At 37.4% G+C, this 10073-nt stretch overlaps 1 long non-coding RNA gene across 1 annotated transcript; it reads right to left on the bottom strand.

The window, feature by feature from the left end:
- Window positions 1-8635: 8635 nt before the first annotated feature.
- Window positions 8636-9726, bottom strand: LOC129773737 (uncharacterized). The gene is made up of 3 exons (XR_008742698.1): window positions 9679-9726; window positions 9317-9539; window positions 8636-9122 (listed from the first exon to the last, which is right to left on the bottom strand). It is a non-coding gene; the product is annotated as an uncharacterized LOC129773737 (long non-coding RNA).
- Window positions 9727-10073: the final 347 nt, after the last annotated feature.

Here is a 10073-nt window from a genome sequence, read left to right as displayed (position 1 = left end):
GTAATGATATTTCTAGCCTTCTGAATACGAATAAACTGCTCAAAGTGAACATTGGTATAAGTGAGTGGTTTTCCTCTTATTTATACAAAATATCACAATCTCAAAACTAGTGAAAAAAAAAATAGTGGTTGAGCTTAGCAAGATGCTCATGCGTAGACAGTTGCAGGAACTTTTCAATTTACCTATCGTTACACGGGAGTCGGTAGTCGAACTGCAGTCACTTTCAGAGGCTTATGAGCGTATTGTTAAGACTTTAGATCAACTAGTACAGCCGGTCGATTACAAGAGATTATTGCTTGTGCTCACGATAAGACCCAACCACATGCAGAAGCAATGGTTGGGTGCTGCTTCGATGTCAATACGCAGGATCCAAACCTGCGTTTTTCCGACGTGGAACTGTCGGGGTTTCCTTCCGGGTTATATATGAGTACCCGCCAAATAACAGCAGCACCAACGTGATTTATGCAGTACAGTCCGTTTATTTTACAATTCACAACTCATATATTCACAACTTATTACATTTCACATTGCAGCTCATTTTTACAGGACACTTTGATTCTTTCGACCGATTCAATGGCCGTTTTCTTTCCAACTCTATTTCTATAAAAAAATCTCTTATTTTGTCTCTTTTTTTGTTTTATTATGATGTCCTACTTCGTTCACCTATCTCCTATCTCTTTCATTTTCTGTTTGGATTATTTGTTTTTTTCTGTATTGGTCATCTACTTTTGTCAGATTGAGCCCATGCAGTAGTTTATATAACTAGAGGTTGACAAACGTGAAATTTGCCCTTTTCGATCAGTACCAACATTCTCGCCCGCGCTGAAATTACTCAATTTCTGAAAAGACAAAACAATCTCTCGCATACTGGATTGGCAGCTCTCTGAAAACCTTCGCTTATAACCATCCTATATCTCAACATTTTGGTCAATACATAGTTGAAAAACACAATTCCAGCTGTATATGAAAATGTGGAAGATAGGTCAGAACCGCATCTATCAGATTCTATAGCAAACTCAAATTGGAACATTTTTGCAGTTAAGTTATTAAAAGAAAAAAGTTGATGAAGAGAAATTGATCAAATCACTTACGCCCTTTTCCTTCTGAGCCGCTCAATTGTCTAACCCTGTTACTTGTCCCTTTTCTCAATTCGGTAAATTCTAATCCTGGTTTTATTAAAAAAAAACCTGCTCTCTTTCGGCAGACAAACTTCTGTTAGATTCTCAAATTCGTCGTGGTTAATCTTCTCCATGTAGGGCTCAAGTACAGTCCATTGTTATCCGTTTCGGATTTTTTGGAATAAATTTCCTAGACCTACTTTTTGCATTAGTCGAGTATCGTGATATTTGATTGACCCTTCCTTCTTCGAACTTCCATCACACCTTCTCCCTTTAAGTGTAACGGCAATATTGCAATCGTATCTGCAAATAATCCTTTGCGTATTGCTACTGCAATCACCAATTCGAATACCGTGTCCGTTATCTTCGGTAATCCATCACCAATATGGATTTTTTTTCCTGGTTTGAAAAAGTTGCAGAAGTTTAGTATACCAAGAACCCGATCTATGGGGCTTGATCTTGAATACGTTGGATCGGCCAAATTTGCGCCTCGTGGTATCTTCCAGTTTCCTACACGAATGTTCGAGGTTGGTAGATTGCCTTTCACTTCACTAACAAACTTTATTTCATAAAAACGTGATTGTGTTTTCTGATTTGGTACCCTTCCTGAAAGACGTAGTTCTACGTCAAAAACTTAAAACATTCTAAGATGTATGAATAGAGTTTGTTACTTATTGACTCCACTTTACATTGACAGACAGAAGCAAAGCAGAATAGAAATATTAAAATAGAACGTACCACGTTGGCAGTCTTCAGAAAACAAAGGCAGCGCTGCGCTTGAGTTTAATTTTCATCAGCGCACGCTCAAAGAAAACTCGTATTCTATCTTGGTGCGAAGAGCACAAAATTCATAAGCACGACAGCGCAAAATGTACCCGGCGCAGAACTCAGATACTAAACAATTCTACTCACTTGTGTGATGCGCGTCTCATTCTATACACACACACATACACATACACACCAAATTCTAGTGCCCGCTTTGTCTTCGTTCGTTCTAAGCAAAGCATAAAAACCACAGCGCGCCATTTGAAACGTATACGCTTGTGTGAAGAAAAAAATTATAGGAGTTTGTGTCTAAGATACGACCGCATTGTTGACGTAGAACTACGCTGTTATTTTATATAAGTCGCTTATTTATACCTTCGGATATTATTCTATAATGCTGTGAAATTTTAGAAACAACTGTTTAGTAGAATAATCTCTGAAATAGTATTGCCTCAAAGGAATCGCACCTCTAGGCATCGTCCGTACAACGTAAACCAAGCGCCAAACAAGCGTTCGCCATAGCATGCATACAGAGCCATACATTGGTGGCTTTAAACTACTAGGAATATAAACACTTCTCATCATTTTGCGCTATACTCAAAAGAAACGCTTCTGTTAATATTACTGGTCTCGAAAAAAGTTGCATTACTTTATCATGCTCGAGAGAAGCGCAGCTGTCACCCTTAGTGGAGGAAGTTTTGCCACTGGCAAGCGAAACCTAATCACATACAAAATTCCAGAACGACATCTACTTTCTTCGTGACTAAACAAGCGAAATAAACTATTTTTGTTGATAACAACCTCGAAAACAGTAGCAATGCTTCATTATGATCAATATTAGCGCAAATGCAATCCTAGTTGAAGACAGTTTTGCGACTGGCACGCAAACCCAAATAACTTATAACATTCCAGTAAGACATTCAAGATGCTTGGTATTCCCCAAATAATTTTTTGGCGCACAACCTTTACGACTGATTCGCCATAACGTCAGTTTAATGCATTGATGCCTTCTCAAAGGCACCAACGAAGCCCTTATGATGACGGAAAACAAACAATGTTATCTGCTTGGAAAAAGACTGAATTATGCCACACAGCTTGTACTCTGCTGTAACACCCATCGATGCGAATTCGCTGATGAGTTTGTCAAGAGCGACCGCCTTCACCACCAGCTGGGGAAGCTTTTGGTTGCTGCCTGGGTAGCGGCGTTTACATTTTCGACCTAAGCGCCGAAATCACCTACTTCGATGTTGTTCGATGCGGTGTCACAATCGCGAAGTCTCGGTTCAGTGCGAGCGCTTTACACTGCACCAACTAGAGATGGGCAAACCGTTCACGAACGGTACAAAAGAACTAGTTCGCCGAAAAGAGTGAACGAACGGTCGTTCTTTTTCAAAGAACGGTATACTATCCACGAACTGATTCCGAAAGAACGGTTTGCGAGTGAACTGTTTGAAAGTGAACTGTTTGTGAACGAACTGTTTGCGAGTGAACTGTTTAAGAGCGAACTGATTGAGAGTGAACTGTTTGTGAACGAACTGATTAAAAGTGAACTGTCTGGGAACGAACTGTTTGAGAGCGAACTGATTAAGAGTGAACTGTTTGGGAACGAACTGTTTGAGAACGAAGTGTTTGTTGTGGGCGAACTGTTTGCGAACGGACGAGTGCAGCTGAACTGATTTGTGCTGGACGGAATAGATTAATATAACGAGAACGCTTGTAAGAAAAATAAAACAATATTGTCATTTATGAGCAAAATGCATGTAACGCAAGGTTTATTTTGTTAATGTATACTCAATTTTGGGTTAAAAATTAAATTAGATTTTCGTAGTTTTAAAGGCAAAGCTATATATTTTCAATTTCATGTATTCTTTCAATTCCGCGTAATATTAATATACTTCCTAATTATCAGAAAAAAATTTGGGAAAGCTGGGTCGATTCATGAATTAGGTAACATAAAATCTCATAGTGAGGGCAAGTTAAGAAAAAAGTTTTTTCGTTGCTTTCAATCCATTGTATGGCCTATTGCGCGTACGTGTTATCATGATGGTTTGTATTTTTTCTCTGAATGAAATATGATCTTACATAGAACATGTGTATTGTCCAAACAGAAAATATGAAAAATTGCATATATTTTGTTCGCATTAAATTATTACATATACTTTTGTCGGCCGATAAACATATTTTCACATACAGTTTGCGACTTTTGAAGAAGTACTAAATTTCAAAAATATAAATTCCATACGTACACTATCCAATCCAACGATATCAATGAATAGCTGTCTATTGATGTTGGGTTGCAGCTGAACGAAAGAGCGAAAGAACGGTTCAAAAGAACTGATTCACATAGATGAACGGTTAGTGACTGAACCATTCATCAAAGTGAACTGTTTTGCCCATCTATAGCACATTCATTAGATGACGCTTGCCTCGAAATTTCATTGCCCCTGGCAATACGTTCGTTTTTTGCAGGGCTCGAGCCTGCCTTTTTCTTCTTCTTGCTCATCACACACTACGCGAAGCGTCCAATGTATGACACGGAAAGAAAAGCACACAAAAACGAAAAGAAAAAGCAAACGACGATATCCAAGTTGGATTACCACTGGTGGGGTCCAATCTTAGATCGAAGCGCAGCGAAAGCAAAGTGAACTGGATTGCTCAACAGTCCGATGCCGAATGAAAGTTTGCCTCAGCGAGATCCACTGTTTATACTGTAGGCATGTATTCCCCTTCATTCTTCTACTTTTCCTTTGTTCACGGAGACTTTAAATCCTACGATTTCCCCTCCGTTGGTCGTCGATAAGTTGCTCGTTATTGATAGCTCTGTTCGGGAAAGCACACAAATGGACAGAACAAATGTATGGGAAAATGGAAACGCTTAAAGTTTTCATGAATTTTAACCATTCACAAACTAGGGGATTCTAATGTATAGCATATTGTACAAATCTTACGGAATTTCCGATTCGTTTAGTATGTAAATCGACGAAATCCGTTCGCGGCAAAAATAGTTAATAACGTTAACTTTATTTCATAAAAACGTGACCTGTTTTCTGATTTGGCACCCTTAATGAAAGACGTAGTTCTACGTCAAAAAACTCAACAGAGAGAGCAATCCTTATTCAAGCGCGCAGTGTAGCAATACGGCGCAAGCGCGGCGCAAATTTCAGCGTAAAACTCAGCGCAAATCTCTGCGTAAGAATGGCGCTGACAACCAAACATTTTATCTGTGTTTCGGAGCGTGCTCATTCGCCAGAGCGCATGTGTGCACAAGGAGTGAGAGCTCAACTGGGTACAAAAATCTTGTTGCGCATCAGCACCGAGTTGCATTCTGAAGACTGCACGTTAGTTCTCATACCGTTATGTGGAGATTGGTTGTGTGTGATTAAACCACTGGTACGAATTGTTGATTTTATGCAATATCAAATAGATAACGGTGGTGGGGGAACAAATATGTAACCACCCCGGGCCGCATTGTGCCAAACACGGAGAACAATATTCGCAATATATACTGAGTGTGCTACGTGCATTGGCTATAAGGAAACAAATGTCGTGTATTGTTCAGGCGAGAACAAGAATAAATAATGACTGACCCATCTCAACTGCTTCCACAAAACCACATAAACCATAGATCCTTTTTGGGGTTACCCACATTTTCGACTAAAAAGATATTTTAAAAATTTTGATGCCTTCTAAAATAATATCTGATGTAAGGTAAGTGTATCAATTATGGAGGAAATATGTCACCAACTTGCGGAAATTGGAGAATAAATACTCTATTTTAGTTCAAAAATATACAAAAGTATGCTTTATCTAGTAGTTTGAAATCTGTTTTTGAAGATTTTCACTGATATTTCGATGATTAATTGACTAAATTGTATAAAAAAACATGTTTGAAAATGCCACTTCCATGTACCCATTATGGTAATAGTGTTCCTGAAGGTTCGTAATAAGTGTACCTATTGTGGTAATAGTCATTGTGCAGATTTGCAGATGCAGATTTTAAAAATTTGTATTTTTGATTCCAATGAATCAAAAATACAAATTCATAAAATTTCATGAACATGATGGTATAACACGACAAACATATTAAAAGAGATTATTTACTATAAAAAAGATTATAAATTAGACATATTTTTTTTAAATATCTCGAGAATGGTTGCATTTAGAAGGAGATTGATAATAACCTTTTTTGTTTTAAATCACATCAGAATTCATAATTTGGTCCTGAAACGCTGCTTGATTGCTCTAGCAACACCTCTAGCCAATACTTTCAATCTCTCCCTGAGGTCGGGTGACTTCCCATCCTGCTGGAAGGAATCTTACGTTTTTCCGATTCACAAAAAGGATTGCAAAAGGACTGTATCGAACTATGGTGGAATAGCCGCTTTAAGTGCTACGTCGAAACTACTCGAGCTAATTATTCTCGAAGAATTGGTTCAAAACTTCGCTCACTGCATTTCGATGGACCAGCATGGTTTCATGTTCAATCGCTCAACGACTACCAATTTAGTACAGTTCACTTCCTACATCATCCGTGAAATTGAGCAAGGCCATCAAGTAGATGCTATATATACAGACCTCTCTGCAGCATTCGATAAAATGAATCACGACATTGCTTTGGCTAAGTATGACAGGTTAGGTGTTCAGAACGACCTGCTTGCTTGGCTTTCTTCTTATTTGAATGGTCGAAGCATGTCTGTCAAAATTGCGGACTATGTTGCTCCTTCCTTCCCCGTGACATCTGGCGTTCCTCAAGGCAGCCATCTAGGGCCATTCCTGTTTCTGCTGTATATGACAGATACTACGATGTGTTTGACTTTAATGTTTCACGTTGTAGAAATAAGAGTTGTTTCCGCAGAGTTTTTAATTAATATGTGTAGTGTCGTAATTTTCATGTCATTGGGATAACTATTGTATCTGTTGGCAAATGAATAAATATAAATATAAAATTTGTGGCTAAGAATGATTGCTAACATACTAAAATTCGAAGTTTCGAAAATTCCTAAAAATTCGATGTTCCACAAATTTCGTCAAACATAGTTTTACCATCTTGGGCCCATTTTTTAAATTTTCTACATGACTTCTATTTTATTTGAAAAAAATGAAAAAAATATAAAAAAGTACATATTTTTTGATATAGCAAATTAAAATTTTATTTTTTAAATAAAAAAAAGAGTACTAATTTTTCTTCTCATTGTATATTTTTTTTAAATTAAGCCAACAATACTCTATAACTCTTTCTAACACACTATTTCGGTACGACTCATATTTTTTGAGATATAAATTATCAAAGATTTCTCTTACTCAAATCGATACGCCCTTTTCAAAAGTTATGCTTGAGTCAAAAAATGAACCATGATGATGTATTTGGAAAAGTTGTTGGAAATTTTAAGCAAATAAATGAAATTTCATGAACATGACGGTATAACACGACAAACATATTAAAAGGGATTATTTACTATAAAAAAGACAATAAATTTGAAATATTTTTTTAAATATTTCGAGAATGGCTACATTTAGAAGGAGATTGATAATAACCTTTTTTGTTTTAAATCACATCAAGATTCATAATTTGTGGCTAAAAATGATTGTTAACATACAAAAATTCGAAGTTTCGAAAATTCCTAAAAATTCGATGTTCCACAAAGTTCTTCAAAAATAGTATGTAGTGCTATAACGTTTTAAGAAATGTTTATCTTTTTCCCAAAAGGTTCAATCAAGGCATTGAAGCGTACAGTGGACCGAAAACTGCGTCTGAATGTCACGAAGGAATTCAAGGCGAATCCAGTATTTGGAACTTCTATGTGGCCAACAACTCCTCCGAAAGCTGTATGACCAGGTGCTGACCAAATTTAGTGAAAGCATTCACATGGGCGATAAAACATATGTTAAATTGGATTTAAAATTGCTTCCGGGAGAGGAGTTTTCTTCGCAGCCAAAGGTCGCGGAGATGTTCTCAAAAAATATAAATTTGGTTTACTGATCTGATAGGGAATCTGCAGCTGTGGCCGGAAGGCTCTGATTCTCATCACAACCAACTGTATGAACGAACGGGGTCCTGTAATGTTTTGGTCAGATTTGGAATGTTGCCACTACAGTAACAATGGTGTCGTTCTTACGGATTTTCTTTAGTAGTTATTAATTATTTTTAAAATCCATTCGACTTTCAACGGAAATAACATATATTCGATAACTCAGCCATACCCCTATCAACGGAACACAACGTGTATGATATTATTATGCTTATTATGCTCATTGTGCGGATTGTGACATTTCCGAAACCGAGACCCACTAACCCGATATCCCATTGGAAAATAAAATCAAAAGTTACAATAACATTATGTTTGGAGTCGAATTATTTAAGTGAATCAATCACAAAACTTTTTGAAACTTTTCGCCACCCAGCTGATGACAAGGTGAAAACTTTTCTCAGTTTCCTGTGGAAGCAACAGTGTGGATACACACTTGAGTGCAGAGAACAAATAGTGGAAAGACCTGATATCGCTTATTAGGGACGAACTTCAAGTAAAAGTTTTTTTTTGCTGCTGCTCCAGACCAGCAAGGTAAACGAGCAATTCACAGAAACACAGAAACTACTTTTTGCACTTTACACTCCAATGAGTTGATACTCAATCACGCGCAACCTAAAGAAACATGACTGTTGTATCACAGAACTGGATATACAGTTCATTTCTCGATGACAGCATCAACAAATATTCTTATGTTATTCACATTGTGATAAATTTTGCTTTGCTAGAATAATTCGCAGTTCTCATTCGAAATTGGAATCAATTTGACAGTTTGTGAATAAGAATAAAAATAGAAAATTTCTCTCTCAATTGACTCGTTGATATGGCTCAGGTTTAAGACACATATAAAAAAATCGTTATTTTTTGGCGTCACAATTGCGCTCACCGCGTGGAATGCACGAACCTTTAGGATTATATTCGCCGACATGAAGCTTTGAGCAAATACTGCTCCCGTGTGAGAATTTTTCACTTAAATGCGCGCTTTCTAAACGAATGTAGCACTTATGCCAGAGCGTGAGTGCATAAAACTACAACGAAAAAATTAAATATACATCAAACATTTTTTTCCATCTCACAAATCCGTCCGAGCGTTCGTTAACAGCTAGTCGTTTTTTTCGATACGCGCAAAAAAAAGGTTGGCACTAATCTCATCACTCTGCTCCGGCTGCTTTCCACTCATCGGCATCTATTAGGAATTCCACAGCGAATGTGCCTAGCAAAAAAAAAGTTCTTTTAAAAGTTTCGGATCGAACCGAAATAAATTTTAAAAATTGTATCACGTCATCTCATCAGGATTCGCGCATCCCATCGGGATGTGCCGTGAGAAGTGCATCAGTAGTTTATCATGCAAAAAGGGCTACATTGATGTAAAGTGGACAAAAAACTCGGCACAGAAAAGATACCTACTCGCGGGTGTGTTTTGTGGACATGAAAAATATCGAGTGCAAATTTCGTTATTCTCGTCTATCCTTCCTCGTGCTTGTTTAATTCCTGGTGTTGTCACTAATTTATTTTGTTGATAGAACGCGAACCATAGAGCCTGTCGATGCTACGACCGCCGAACTTCATTGTAAAAAATGATTAAAAGCCAGTGTAGACCCTTTTGTTGTCGTTACGTAATCTGTCCGATCTGAAAATGACGCGGCAAAAAGGATTGAAAGTTCCGGCCTGTGCTAGATTCGGGGCGGTCGGGTATTACGGAATAATCCAAAACGTTACGCAATGTTTATGCAATTAATAAGAGCTTAATATTTACAATTTGACGTTACCTCGTTTTTATAATTCCATGACATTTTTCGTTCTGGAATGATTGCCGCTTTTTGTGAAAGACAGCGTTGCCAGGATTGCATAATTTTAGTTTGCTTCAATAAACCAATATCAAACTTTTAACTTTCCGTAATGTTTGTTTTTATTATGTTTCATTATTGTATCATGCGTCAAAGATCGTTTCTATCAATCTTCGATGAAATATATCACTTGTTCGTCCCTGCTCATCGAAGGCCATACATCAAATGAAGGACCCCTACATAAGGTGTGGCCCGCCGGTCCACAGGCGGGCTCTTCCGGTTGATCCATCTGGTGTTATTTTATTTTAAACTATTTTGTATGTGTTTGAATGTTGCCTAACCAGATATAAAATAAATATTAAGTAAATAGAGAAAAT

Source organism: Toxorhynchites rutilus, chromosome 3, assembly GCF_029784135.1.
Source record: "Toxorhynchites rutilus septentrionalis strain SRP chromosome 3, ASM2978413v1, whole genome shotgun sequence".
In the NCBI taxonomy this organism is placed as follows: Eukaryota; Metazoa; Arthropoda; class Insecta; order Diptera; family Culicidae; genus Toxorhynchites; species Toxorhynchites rutilus.
Note: the sequence above shows the minus strand (reverse complement) of the source record. Positions and strands in the feature narration are given on the sequence as shown.